The sequence below is a fragment of the Staurois parvus genome, unplaced genomic scaffold, assembly GCF_062004578.1.
Source record: "Staurois parvus isolate SC_StPar_1 unplaced genomic scaffold, SC_StPar_1.0 ptg001076l, whole genome shotgun sequence".
Lineage (NCBI taxonomy): Eukaryota > Metazoa > Chordata > Amphibia > Anura > Ranidae > Staurois > Staurois parvus.
Window position 1 is genome coordinate 496,303 of NW_028318872.1, and position 14,719 is coordinate 511,021.

The window sequence follows — 14,719 nt, forward strand, 5'->3', positions numbered from 1 at the left end:
ATTGGATCCCCTGCAGATTTTGTATGTTTGCCCACAGTAATGTTGGGGTACTGTGGTGCTTTTGATTCTGTATAGCGGTCAGCAATACGATTTATGAATTATTAATGAAGTGGGCGGTGTCTGACTCTCGTATATAATTAGGACACAGCGCCTCCAGCCATTACAGCAAAATAATATTGAATAATACAGATACCTCGATAAAATATGGCACCACAATGTAACTTTCCGGAATTCTTTTTACCGATGTGATTTCTCGCCAGATATACAAATATCTCCAATTTGATTAATAAATAAAAAAATGTATTTATATGCAAAAATATTTTTATATATATATACTGTATATATACACACAATATATATATACTGTGTATATATATATATATATATATAAAATATATTTTATAGTTTACTTTTTATTGATTTTCAGAATGCTTACAACAAACAATTGGGTTGCACAAAGAAGCTAGGTCTGCTCGTCGCAGTCACAGCAAGTTAGCTACCGTCAGAAGGTCACAATCAACTGATTCTATGGACACCCATAGGGGGTTTCACTGACTGCATGGTATTTGGGCAGATGCGCTAAGTGAGCTGCATAGTAGTAGGAGGTGAAAGGAGGGAGACCCAATCCGCCACTAAGTTTGTGGAGATAAGGTGTGGATTTGGGTATTCTTGGTTTCCTTGCTCCCCAAACATAAGCCCTAGCTCTTCTTTGTAGGATCTTCAGGAAATAGGCTGGGATGGGCATTGGCAAAACTCTAAAAAGATATAGTAGTTTGGGCAGTTTGACCATCAGGAGAACATTGATTTTGCCTATCCGTGAAAGTGGGAGAAAGGACCATCGTGACATTAAAGCAGTCACTTGTTCACGTATCGAGGGGTAGTTGGCAGCAAAGAGGTCGTTATGAGGAGCGGTGAGCTTTATACCCAGATAGGGAAGGTGATGGAGTTCCCATGAGAAAGGTAGCGCTGCTTGGGATAGCTGCTTCTCCTCCTCCGTTAAGGATATACAGCATTAGGAGCAGTAGATTTCTGGACATTTACTGAGAGAGAAGCAAACTGAGTGTGGCCAGCAGGTTCGGTGCCAAAATGAGTGGGGTGGATAAGAACAGTAAGAATAAGCACAATTTGTGATGTGGTCACCAAGTTCGATTTTTGATTTTGGGGTCAGAATGAATGTGTTTATGCTAATGGTTCGATAAGAAGGGCAAATAACAGAGGAGATAATGGACAGCCTTGGCACGTGCCCCTGCCAATGTGAAGGAAGTCTGATTTGTAACCGGCATATTTGATGTACGCTCTTGGTGAGTCGTATAAAGCTGAAATCCAGCGTAGGAAGTGTGGCCAAATCCCCACTTTTGTAGGATATAATGTAGGTATGGCCAGGATATGGCATTGAATGCTTTTTTAATATCAAGTGAAAGGAATCAGAAAGGGATACTCCATGCTCTAGCTGCAGGTGCTATCACACTGCTTGACCCCCGATGATTGTATTCAGTCTAGTTGCGAGGATTTTGGCTAAAAGCTTAATGTCAATATTCATTAGAGATGAATTCGTCAGAATGAGGCTTAGGGATTACAGATGATAGCTGTTAGAGATTCCAAGTGAAAGGATTGTCAGAGCCTGGGTTTGAACCTGGGCCTTCTGCAGGGAGTGGCAATGTTTCTTCTTGTTGAGCCACCTGGAATGCTGGACAGCTCCTTTGACAATTATTTGGATGATCCTGCCTTGGCCCTGTTTGTCTTGAACCTTGAACCCCTTGCTCCTCCCATGAACTTCCTGATAAAAGCCATGTCTCTGCACTTCCTCTTGCCATATTATTGTGCCTTCACCAGCCAATTTCCCGCTTGTCTCTCCTGCTGCCGTCTATACCTTCGCTACTGACTTTTGGCTTGTTTCTGGACTATGATTTCGCCTCATCCTGATCTACTACCGTTTGTGACTGACCCTTGGCTTGTTGACTGACTCCGCTTCTGCTTGATCCTTTAACTTGTTCGATCTGCTACTGGTTTCCGGCTTGCTCATTCCCTGGTGGGGTGATCCTGAGATCTGCGACCTGGTACCAACACGCAGCCAAATCCATCTCCACCATTAGGAGCTCTGGTGAAAACCAGTTGGTGCTTAGACCCCACACCTCAGGTGAGCCTGCATCCTTTCCCAGGGTGACCTGCCTGTGTACCTATCCTGCTGGTTTCAGGTAAGCCTTAACACTGCTATAGCAACTGGTCTCTGAACCTGACCCAGACCATGACCAGGATTGTCCCTCGAGTAGGGTGTTGAAAGCACTAGTTAGTAGAGGTGTTAAAAGCTCTGTGAAGGATTTGTAATACAAGGTGGGGTAACCGTCCGGTCCTGGGCATTTATTTACTTTCAAGCCAAGGATGGCCAAGGATACCTCGTGTGACGGAGGTGTAAATGGGACAGAACACATGCGGGGAGCAGTGGAGCACACAAGGTTTTTATTGAGTGATTTGGAGGGCGCTTGATGGGTATAGCAAGAGTTAAGTCCAGAGACACACAGCAGAAAGCAGTTCTGGCAGGCAAAGATTAAGTCTGGGAGGCACACAGCAGAGGGCAGTTCTGGCAGGCAATGGGTTAAGTCCGGGCACACAGCAGAAGGGCAGGCTGGCAGGCAATGGGTTAAGTCCGGGCACACAGCAGAAGGCAGGCTGGCAGGCAATGGGTTAAGTCTGGGCACACAGCAGAAGGGCAGGCTGGCAGGCAATAGGTTAAGTCTGGGCACACAGCAGAAGGGCAGGCTGGCAGGCAATGGGTTAAGTCCGGGCACACAGCAGAGGGCAAGCAATGGGTTAAGTCCGGGCACACAGCAGAGGGCAGGCTGGCAGGCAATGGGTTAAGTCTGAGCACACAGCAGAAGGGCAGGCAATGGGTTAAGTCCGGGCACACAGCAGAAGCCAGGCTGGCAGGCAATGGGTTAAGTCCGGGCACACAGCAGAAGGCAGGCTGGCAGGCAATGGGTTAAGTCCGGGCACACAGCAGAAGGCAGGCTGGCAGGCAATGGGTTAAGTCCAGGCACACAGCAGAGGGCAGTTCTGGCAGGCAATAGGTTAAGTCTGGGCACACAGCAGAAGGGCAGGCTGGCAGGCAATGGGTTAAGTCCGGGCACACAGCAGAAGGGCAGGCTGGCAGGCAATGGGTTAAGTCTGGGCACACAGCAAAAGGCAGGCTGGCAGGCAATGAGTTAAGTCCGGGCACACAGCAGAAGGCAGGCTGGCAGGCAATGGGTTAAGTCTGGGCACACAGCAGAAGGGCAGACTGGCAGGCAATGGGTTAAGTCTGGGCACACAGCAGAAGGGCAGACTGGCAGGCAATGGGTTAAGTCTGGGCACACAGCAGAAGGGCAGACTGGCAGGCAATGGGTTAAGTCTGGGCACACAGCAGAAGGGCAGACTGGCAGGCAATGGGTTAAGTCTGGGCACACAGCAGAAGGGCAGACTGGCAGGCAATGGGTTAAGTCTGGGCACACAGCAGAAGGGCAGACTGGCAGGCAATGGGTTAAGTCTGGGCACACAGCAGAAGGGCAGACTGGCAGGCAATGGGTTAAGTCTGGGCACACAGCAGAAGGGCAGACTGGCAGGCAATGGGTTAAGTCTGGGCACACAGCAGAAGGGCAGACTGGCAGGCAATGGGTTAAGTCTGGGCACACAGCAGAAGGGCAGACTGGCAGGCAATGGGTTAAGTCTGGGCACACAGCAGAAGGGCAGGCTGGCAGGCAATGGGTTAAGTCTGGGCACACAGCAGAAGGCAGACTGGCAGGCAATGGGTTAAGTCTGGGCACACAGCAGAAGGCAGACTGGTAGGCAATGGGTTAAGTCCGGGCACACAGCAGAAGCCAGGCTGCCGCACATGACCTCTCACAGCACCCTGGGTTACGAGCAGGGGCAGAACTCCCTGCTCCGGTCTTTTATCGCTGGAGCAGGATGCTCCCCGGTTGCCAGGCAATGACCTTGTGCCATGCTGTTGTGGCAACAAGCCCCACCCCCTCACCCCGCCCATGCACAGAGAGCGCGGCCTTTGTCTCCGGTGGGAGCAGAGCACTAGAACCTCGAGGCTGCGCTGTGCCCGCTGAGACACGGAGACACCTAGGTGGCCTGCATGTGGAGAATTCACATGCAGGCACAGTGGGGCGGCAGACACCTTGGCGCCCAGCCGAGAAGAGGTGTGAGGACTCGCCACAGGAGGCAGCTCCCTGGCCCCCAGCACACCACTTTATGTGGGCTACGTTCGGGAGCAGGGACATGCAATGGGGAAGGGGGGGGGATGCAGGAATCCGGAGAGGGGGGAAGAGAGGGAGCAAGGGAGGGGGACCGTGATACCTCGGCTTCGGTGATAGGACAACTTTAACTCTAATGGGCTTTTAGGGTTTGTCCATAGATTTAAGGGTACGGGCAAGCAGAGTGTCTGGTGTGTTAGCTTTGAGATAATATTTATGCCGGTGTCAGGGACCATCGCGACGCATGGGTCTGCACATGCGTAGGTGTCTGTCAAGACATGCAGGCAGCAGGGTACTAGGACCCAGGCGCACCCGTCACCTATGACGGCGCTGGGCAGGCACTAGGACCTAGGCTGCGCCTGTCAGGCGCAGGGCGGGCTACTTAAACCAGCCCTGCACAGACACAAGTTGCCGTATGGTCTGATCTCGTTCCTGTGATCTGTGAGTTGACTCCTGACTGTTGCTGGCCTTTGCTTGAACCTGACCTTGCTGATATTCTCCTGCCCTGACCCTCTGGCTCGTTTGACTTCTCTTCTGGATATCCCTTCTGATCCGAACTTCTGTTACCAGACCCAGCGAGTGACCCGATTCCTCTGTGGCTACTGTCTTGTACCACGCTGTCCGCCCGTTACCGACCCAGCCCGTCTGACCACGCTATTGCTCAGCCATCCATCTGACCCGCATGGATTAGCTGCTATTCTCCAGACCTATCTACCACTTCAGATCGGGCTCTCTACCTGTCATTACCTCTGGTGATTCCTCTACCTCAGGTGGGTGTACTCAGGGGCCACGACCTGGTCACTGTCCGCTCCAAGCCCATCCCCACCATCATGGGCTCTGGTGAACAAGCGGACTGGGGCTTAGACTCCGCGCCCTGGGGAATCCTGTCCTGGGGACTGCTAGAGTACATCAGGTGGTCCATAACAGTCATAAACGTCTCAAGGATTTATCTGCCGAGTCAGTTGAGAATAAGTCAAACTCCAAATGAGCTTTGTCTAGTCGGATTTTATTTGTCGGGGATGGGTCGGTTTGAAACGCCGTATAACAGGAGTTGAAGTCAGATTCCAGTTTGTGAAATAGAGTTTTGCGTTCCCGCTTGAGGTGCGTCAATTGGCGTATAATCGCCACTCGAATCACCGGCTTCTGTGCCTCCCATAAAATGAGAGGGGATATATCAGGGGTGGAATTGTGTAGTAAGTAATCCTTCTATTTCAATATCTGTGCGATGTGACGGCTTTTTAAGCAAAGAATCGTTAAGGCACCAAGAGGTGTCGCGGGCCGTTAGAATAGGGGAAGCTATGGTAGTTAACACTGCGTTATGATCCGACCAAGTGAAGGGGATTATCACTGATGCCACAATTTCGGGGACCATGCCTACACTTAAAAAAATGTGATCGGTTCGCGAGAAGGTTTTATGGGGGTGACAATAGTAGTAGTTGTGTTTTTTAGTAGGATTCCGTTCATGCCAGGAATCCACCAGTTTGTAGTTAGTTATCGGATGATTGAAGGAAGGCTTAGCAGGGCTGGTGGAGGGAGAAAAGTGTGAATTGTCTAAGAAGAGCACTAGTACTTGATTTGAGTCTCTGCAGATTATGAACGTACCCAGTTTACCTACCACCTCCCAAGAGATGGGAGAGGAAGGATGTGGGTCGCCTATTGGGGGCGTAATATGACACGATACTTACATCCGCGTCCCTGAGTTGACCACTGAGGATTAGATAACGTTCTTCTGGATCTTTCATTTCGGCTGAGAGAGTGAAGGGTGTGGTGCAATGGAATGCAATCAGTACACCATTGTTTAGTTGCAGACCTTGCGGTATACCCCTGGGGGTATCGAGCGTGAAAAAAATGTGGGTGTGGCTTGCGTTGAGAAATGTGTTTGCTGTAGGCATATTAAGTGGGCCTTCTTGGCCATGAATGAACTGAAGACTTAAGCGTTTTTGGGGGGATGTTGAGTCCCTGAACATTAAGGAGGAGCCCCGCACACTGTGACGTCACAACGCCATATCACGGAGGTCCAGCAGCCATCTTGAGTAACCAGCTGGTTAGTGCACTAAGCAGCTTTATGCTGCATGTATTTTACCAATTGAGGATTTCTTTGTATACCATAAGCTGCAAGTCATTTTATCCATGGAGGATACCTTTTAATTGTGTGTTCATTTTACATCTTGGAATCATACCAATTTATTAAATCTTTTAATGAGAAATACTATACTATGAGCACCATTATTTTTTGCTCTCTACCGAGCATCTAATCCCCCAGGATCCCAGGTGACCATCCCAGGGCCCAGAGGAGAGAGCTTATCTATAAGGGGACCTCCTGAGTGACATCCTATCGCCCAGATCCATAGAGGAGGTTATCCATACCAGGCTGCATCCTGTTCCATTACAGAGGGGACAATTTCGGAGGTGAAGCTTCTTCTCAGGCAATTCCAGTATGATTGGCGTGCCTCTTTGGTTCTGGAGAGGGATTATGGGAAATACCACTTGCCTGACCCTTTCCAGAATTGCAAACAGTGCAGCAGTTAAGACGATCTCTGCTCTGAGGGATAGTACGGGGTCCCTGATGAAATCCAGGTCAGGGATCCTGGAAGTCTCCAGGTCCTTTTTTATGCGGACTTACTGGGTGAGAAGCACCTTGACCGGACGAGGATGTTGAGCTTTTTGGAATCCAGAGCGATTGATAGTCTGGCCATTAAAAAGACTCCTGGGCCAGACGGTCTGACAGCCGAATTCTTTAAGGCTTTTAAGTCCTGCCTGGCACCTCGTCTCGCGGAAGTGTATAACAGCTGTCTGGATGAGGGATCTCTCCCTCCTTCCATGAGACAGTCTGCAGTTATTCTCCTGTCAAAGGGTAAGGATCCTTCGGCTATTGAGAACTGGCGCCCCATCAGCCTCCTCAATGTCAATAGAAAGGTTCTGGCGAAGATCTTGTTCTGGCGAAGATCTTGTTCTGGCGCTTGTCGTCAGTTGCAGACAGTTTGCGTCAGGGATCGCGGCGCCTCTCTCGGCGCACGCGCACTTGCGACAGCTCACGCCGGGACACAAGCACTAGGTCCCGGCGGGCCGCGGCTGACAGGACGCCGCGTATGCGCAGTAGGAGCCGCGGGCGCGCCTCGGGCGGCCAATGACAGCCCGGGGGCGCGTCCTGGCCAGCCAATGACAGTGCAGGGCGCACTATTTAAAGATGCCCTGCACTGTCACAGATTGCCGCAAGGTCTATCTGTGATCCTGAAGTTCCTGTACCTGATTAGTGACCCTGATTGCCCTGACTATGCTGCCTTCTCCTGTTATTTGACCCGGATTGCCCTGACTACACTGCCTTCTCCTGTGCTTTGACCCGGATTGCCCTGACTACTCTGCCTTCTCCTTTCCTGACCCCCGGCTTGTTTGACCATTCTGCGGACTGACTTATCCTGCTGACCCTGCGTGTGACCTGACTACTCTTCGCCTGCCGATTCGGTACCTCGCTTACCCCACGGGACCACGGCTCGTGACCATCCTGCTAGGCCCCGCCGTCCTTCTCACATCTGGCTCTCCCGGTACCTGCATACATCCCCGGAGGCTCCCTCTGCCACTGGTGGGCCTGCTCGGAGGTCGTGACCTGGCCCTGGTCTGTTAGAAGTCCATCCCCACCATCAGGGGCCCCGGTGAAAGCACAGACCGGGGCTTAGACTCCACGCTCTGGGTAGGTCTGTCAAGTGGGCAGCCTGAGGCACCACCTGGCGGATCATAACAGTTTGCTTTCTCGTCAGCAGCATTGCTCGGTCCAGGGCAGAAGTACCTTTACAGCGGTGTTAGCTGTCCGGGAGGCTTTGGAACGGTGTAAGGCTGAAGGATGGGGAAAGTACTTGCTGGCGGTGGATCAGGCAAAGACCTTTGATCGGGTCAATCATGAGTACCTCTAGCATCTCCTGGACTGGTATGGTTTGGAGGGGAGGTTCATTGACTGGCTGAAGACATTATATCAAGGGGCTGAGAGCTTCATGTTGAATGGTTGGGTTGGGCAGCCCTTTGAGGTTGGATCTGGGGTGTGCCAGGGGTGCCTGCTGAGTCCCTTGCTCTATGCCTTTGCCATCGACCCCCTTCGTCAGGAGGCTAGATGGCGGGGCGGTGAGCAGGGTGCCGGTGGGTGCCACTGGAGATCCGCCTTTGAGAGTTGTGGCTTATGCTGATAACGTTTCTGTTTTCATTTCTGGACCAGAGGAGGCGCAGGAGGTGGTTTCAGTAATGGATCAGTATGCCGAAGCATCAGGTTCCAAGGTCAATCAGGACAAATGTGAAGTTCTCTGGATGGGAAGGGAGGGTGAGAGCTTTTCACTCCTGGATGCCTTCCCGGTGCCTCAGCCAAACATCAAAGTGTTGGGCATCAATTTTGGCCCTGCTGATTACAGCAAGCAAAATTGGGAGACCAAGCTGTCGGATGCCGAGGTCAAAGTGAGATGCTGGAAGGGGTGGCGGCTCTCGTTGAGGGAAAGGGTTGATTTGATCAAGACTTTCCTGCTCCCAGTCTTTTTGTACATCAGCTTCGATTGCCTCTTGCCAGAATCGCTCTATATGAGGATCTACAGCTGTTTCTTCCAGATGTTATGGGGGAATCGGCTGAACCTCGTCAAGAGGGACGTGAATTACTCATCCAGGCGGGAGGGTGGCCTAGGTATGGTCAACTCGGTGGTCTTTTTTTCTCTGATGTTCTTGAAACATAACTTTGGTAACATGCTGGCAGAGAGACCGCCTGCATGGGTAGGACTGTTCCGGATCTGGTGTGGACCCTTTCTGCACAGTTGGGAGAGTGGCGGGCCAGTGAGAAGCCTGCGGGTCAAGCATGGTAAGCTCCTGGCTTATGTGGCTCCGTGCCTGAAGTTACTCCGGCGGTGGCATGTGACTGCGGAGGAGATCCGGTCCCTCCCTAGGAGGCTCCTGGGTGAGAGGATTGTGGCATCTGCTTTCCATGCGCCGCTGGCCTTGAGAGATTGCCCAGGCCATGTTTTGAGGGAGGGTTTGCAGTTGATAAATCTGGAGCTGATCCCCCTGAAGTTGCGGGACCAGGCCTGGCTCGCCTTCCACGGCAGGCTCTACGTGAGGGGTAACCTGAAGTACCGTCCCCTGGATGAACGTGGTTGTCCGAGGTCAGAGTGTGGGGGTGAAGTGGAGACTATGGACCACTTCTTGCTTCAGTGCCCCTTTAACGTAGAGGTGTATAAACAGATGGGAGGGGCTCTGGGTGTTCCTTTCCTCCATCGCATGTCGTATGCGGAGTGGGTGTACGGAGCATTCGAGTGTCGCATGGGTTTTGATTTGGACACCTTGTTTTTAGTCCGCTTAGTTGTCCGTTATTACACTTGGATGACACGGTGTCAGGTCTCCATTCGGCAGAAGGTCCTCCCTGTTCAGGTGGTGGTGAGTGACATCCTTGGTGAGGTGGGGAAAATTTGGGGTCTTGAGAAAGACAGGCTGCGGCGTAGGGCTTGGATGGAGGCGTGGAGGAACATCAAGCCTGTTGCTGCGGTCTGTTGATCTCAGGTGATGGGAACTGTCCCTGTTTTCTGCCTCTTGCACTCCCTAGCTTTTGCATTTCGGTCTTTTTGGTAGCCTTTTGCATGGTAGGTTGTACGGGTCAGACATAGAAGATCTGCGGGTTCCTTAGCCCTCCCCCGTGGTGTACATAATAGTCAGGTTAAGTTTGGTCTCTGTATAGTTAGGCCATATAGGCCGTAAGCAGTGGATATATATGGAAATTGCAGATGGTTCTGTTTCATGTTTTGAGCCATAAAGGCCTTTCTATAATTTTTTTTTTTTTGGTCTCGGCCATAGAGGCCTTGTGTATATATATTGTATATAGTTTTTTTCCCCCCCAGGTTATGGACTTTTATGTTCTTTGTTTATTATTTCTCCCACAGGGGTTGTTGGGACTTTTTCAGTTTCTTTGTTTAGTTTTGTATTTTATTTATTATATTTTGTACTTTTATATATAAGTTAAGGATGGATATGTATGCTCATAAATACATTTAAATAAAAATCTCCATCCTGTCTTGCATCAATGGTTCAGGCTGGTGGTGTCATGGTGTCTTGGATCCATCCAGCCTTGTATCAATGGTTCAGGATGGTGGTGGTGTTGGTGGTGCTGTCATGGTGTGGCGGATCTATCCTGTCTTGTATCAATGGTTCAGGCTGGTGGTGGTGGTGTCATGGTGTGGCGGATCTATCCTGTCTTGTATCAACGGTTCAGGCTGGTGGTGGTGGTGTCATGGTGTGGGGGATCCATCCTGCCTTGTATCAACGGTTCAGGCTGGTGGTGGTGGTGTCATGGTGTGGGGGATCCATCCTGCCTTGTATCAATGGTTCAGGCTGGTGGTGGTGTTGGTGGTGGTGTCATGGTGTGGGGGAGATTTTCTTGGCACACTTCGGGCCACTTAGTACCAAGTGAGCATCGTTTAAACACCACGGCCTACCTGAGTATTGTTGCTGACCATGTCCATCCCTTTATGACTCCAGTGTCCCCATTTTCTGATGACTCCGTCCAGCAGGATAATGCACCATGTTACAAAGCTCCAATCATCTCCAACTGGTTTCTGGAACATAACAATGAGGTCACTGCACTCCAATGGCCTCCACAGTCACCAGATCTCCATCCAATAGAGCCCCTTTGGGATGTGGTGGAACAGGAGATTTGCATCATGGATGTGCAGCTGACAAATCTGCAGCAACTGTGTGATGCTATCATGTCAATATGGACCAAAATCTCTGAGGAATGTTTCCAACATCTTGTTGAATCTATGCCACCAAGAATGAAGGCAAAAGGGGGTCCAATCCGGGACTAGCAAGGTGGGCCTAATGGAGTGGCCGTTAAGTGTGGATACCAATGGATAGATTATTTTAACATGAACTGTTAGATGGTTAATTTGGTTTGTTGCAGACTGGCTGGTACGTGAGCTGGGGATTTTTGTTTGTTGTTTTTTGACATGCGTCGCCCTTCCATGTGCTCCTTGTTGCAAAGACCAGTTATAGGTTGGGGTGGTTGCCAATTGTTCTTTATATTCTATCATAGCCTGCTTGATTGCCACACAGAACCTCTGTGATGATGACATTGCTGTTACACATTTTTAAAATGTTCTCATTTTCTATTTTTCTCTTTCAGCACAAACCTTGCCAACTAAACTCCAGCAGGCAGCTCTTCCTCTCCTGACCACCACCGAATGCCAGAAATACTAGGGAAGTAATATCAGGTCCACCATGATCTGTGCCGGTGCCTCTGGTGTCTCCACATGCATAGTACGAAGACCTTTTCCTCATTTGTACTAGCCACCATTACTTTGCTGGGGAACCAGAATCCATGGCTGAGGGATCCAAGGCAGTCTTGAAGGATCTTGTTGGCATCTCTACAATCCAAGATACATTACACAGGGCTACTGAACTATGAGGGAGGAGCTTAGCTCCAGGGGTGGTGCTTAATTCAGAGTTGGTGCAGAAGCCAGTGCCCTCTGTATCGGCTTTCATTTATTTTAATATTTTATATCTTAGGATCTGGCTCAGGACTATTGACTGATGAAGGTGGAGCTCAGCTCTAGGGTGTGGGGTTGGTGCAGAAGCCAGTGCCCTCTGTATCGGCTTTCATTTATTTTTACATTTTAGATCTTATCTCTAGTGGTGGGGCTTAATTCAAAGTTTTTTTTTTAAGTCCGCAAACGTGCAACTATATCAAAAAAACCCGTAAGTGTCCGCAAAAAAGTGCAAGTGCAAAACACCACACGAAAAACGTGCACTTAGGGGTGTGCTGTGTCCTACCCCGAAAGGGGCTTGGACCGCTGTCCCTGATCCCCCGGGGCACGAAGCTCCTGATGGGGACTAGGTTCCCACTTGGTCCTCCTGACCAAAAGGCCGGGTGGACCACCGTTCCCTATGCCAAGCCGAAGCCGGACATTCAGTACTAGGCAAGGGGACTCTCCCGAAGAAGAGTCCTCTAGGGATCAGGGGAGGAAGGAACCGTATGGCCACACATCCTCCCCCTAGACTTCAGGGTAGGCCCGAGGACCCACACCCTCCATCCGTGAAAGCACACACATAAGAAAGCAAAAAGTGACAATACGTGGGAGTGTAATAAATTAAATTAAGTAAAGAAAAGAAAAAATAAAAAAAAGGTACCGTGCCGAAATGTGCACAGACCAGGCCCTGAGGCCCGTAGCAAAAATTGCCCTGGACTTAGCCAAAAGGCCTGGTCCTTAGGGCGCTGTGCAAAAAGAGGTGAAAAAACAGTGGCCATGTGTCATCTTCACACCGTGGGGTCCCACACCCAAGTGTTACTAGTGACACCCCTGAGAGCGTCTTCCCCAGGGGGCACTGAGTTTGCGGACTTTTTGCCTCCCCAGCCCCTGGCCAGACCAAGGTAGCATGTTCAGATCAGGAGGTACTGGGTCTTTCCGGTCTCCCCAGAGGAATTACTCCCAAGGCCCCAGAACGAATCATGGCACTCCCTGGTTTCTGTCCCTCCGGTACTAGCCTTCCGGACCCCCATCATACCAGTGAGGGTACTATACAACAACCATCCCCGTAAACTAGAATGGTCGGGAGCACCCCCACCGGACACTGATAAGAACAGATACTACACTTGATCTTAGCCAAAAGGCCGCTTAATTCAAAGTTGGTGCAGAAGCCAGTGCCCTCTGTATCGTGGCTAGGGTAGGAAGGAGTTTAAACCTATGTCTGCTTATTTTTTGCAGTCTATGCACGGCTGGGGAGATTTCCCTTTTCTTCCTGCCTTGAAGGTACAACAGGAAGTGAGCAGAAATCTCTCCGAATTGAGAGGAATTTCCACCGCATGTCACCAGAATGTTGCATGTTCAGCCACCAAGAGGCTGGGTGTAGCTTCCTAAGAATGCCACAGCACCCGGCCTCAGTACTCCTCTCAAGGTCCTTCAGCCCTTATGCAAGTAGTGGGCTGGCTCTTAGGTGCAGTTATGCAAATAATAAATTGTCTCAATGTGGAAGACTGGGCATTCCTAGGAAAGGTTGTATTTGCATGCAGACCACCCTGGGTAACACTCATAAGCAGGGATGTATTTACCACAAGGCAAACAAGGCATTTTCCTAGGATGGCATTTTTCAGAGGGGGCAGAACCACCCTCTGGAAGAAGGGACACATGCGGCATGAGGACAAGGTGGGATCCAAGAGGTGCTTGATGGTGTATTTAGAGCCCGACTCTTGTTCCTGTGGATGTCGGGGCTGTGAAGGTGAGTGTCTTTCATGACAGGGGGGTATTAGTGGAAGGCTCTCTGAGGAGGGGTGGGCAGGGGTGTTGTTGGTCAATGGCAGGTTCTCTCCACGCGGGGTGCCCGATTTTTGTGTTGCCTAGGGCAGCACAAAAGCTAAATACACCACTGCCCATAAGTGATGCTGAGCCTGCATGTTAGATGGAAATGACATCCAATGAATAAAGGGGTCGTGGCTAGGAACATTCAAGAGCTAAATGATGCTGGGCATCCTCCAGCCAAGACCTGAGGCGGGCAATATGAGTTCCTGAAGCTTTTAATTCACATTGTGCTCACAGTTCAGTTTCTCAAAGTGAAAGTTGGGGGATTCTTCTGTGACGTCCGTTCTTTTCTTTTCAGGGGGACTCTGGAGGACCCCTTGTGTGCCAGAGGAATGGAGTGTGGAACCTGGTTGGCATCGTGTCCTTCGGAAGCGCAACCTGCTCTACATCTGCCCCTTCCGTCTTCACCCGAGTCACCGAACTCAGATCCTGGGTGGACCAGAATGTTTCCGCTAACTAAACATTATTTAATGTCCTTCCGACATTCAATAAAATCATTTTATGTGCTGTGAATTCATTTCTTGTGTGCTCACTAAGTACAGGAACCCCATGATTGAACCACACTTTAACCCCCCCCCCCCACAAGCTGCTACCTCCTTTAGCTGCAGAGCCAGTGGCCAGGGGCCAAGGAAATAACATATCTGAGATCATAAGACTGATTTACTACAGGCGCTGAGAATCTCTTACACGATACATTGCTCGAGTGTTCACTTCAATTGTCCAATCATGGGAACAGAGGACTGTTTACTTCTACAGATGATTGGATATGAGAGTGAACGGTAGAGATGTGCATGAGGGGAAAAAAAAGGTTTTCATTTTGGATTCATTCATTAACCACCCTAGCGGTCTGATTATGTCAGTATTTCTGTGCTCAAAGCGGTACTTTTTTTGCATGGAAATATGTATTTTTTTTATTGTAGGCTGTAATTTTTAGGAATAACTCACTGAAATCTGTCCGAACAAGAGTCTAGTAAACATTCCGGATATGATAAAACTTGAAACACGAAATCATAAATTATAATATAATAAAAAAGAATAATACATTTTATTCAATAATCAAACCAAAAACACTGAAATGTGAAATAGAGCGCCAAGTTCGCACATCGCTGAGCAAAGTCGCAGAATCGTTTTCAGTGTCTGATGAGGAATTTCCCCCACCAATCATTATCACTCAATTCT

At 49.9% G+C, this 14,719-nt stretch overlaps 1 pseudogene across 1 annotated transcript in view; it reads left to right on the forward strand.

The window, feature by feature from the left end:
- The window catches only part of LOC149440538 (chymotrypsinogen A-like), a 38,923-nt pseudogene extending 24,870 nt beyond the window's left edge, over positions 1 to 14,053 (forward strand). Inside the window, exons 9-10 of the transcript XR_016307581.1 lie at positions 11,371 to 11,504; positions 13,839 to 14,053. The product of XR_016307581.1 is annotated as a chymotrypsinogen A-like (transcript). The remainder of the gene's footprint in view (positions 1 to 11,370; positions 11,505 to 13,838) is intronic.
- Positions 14,054 to 14,719: the final 666 nt, after the last annotated feature.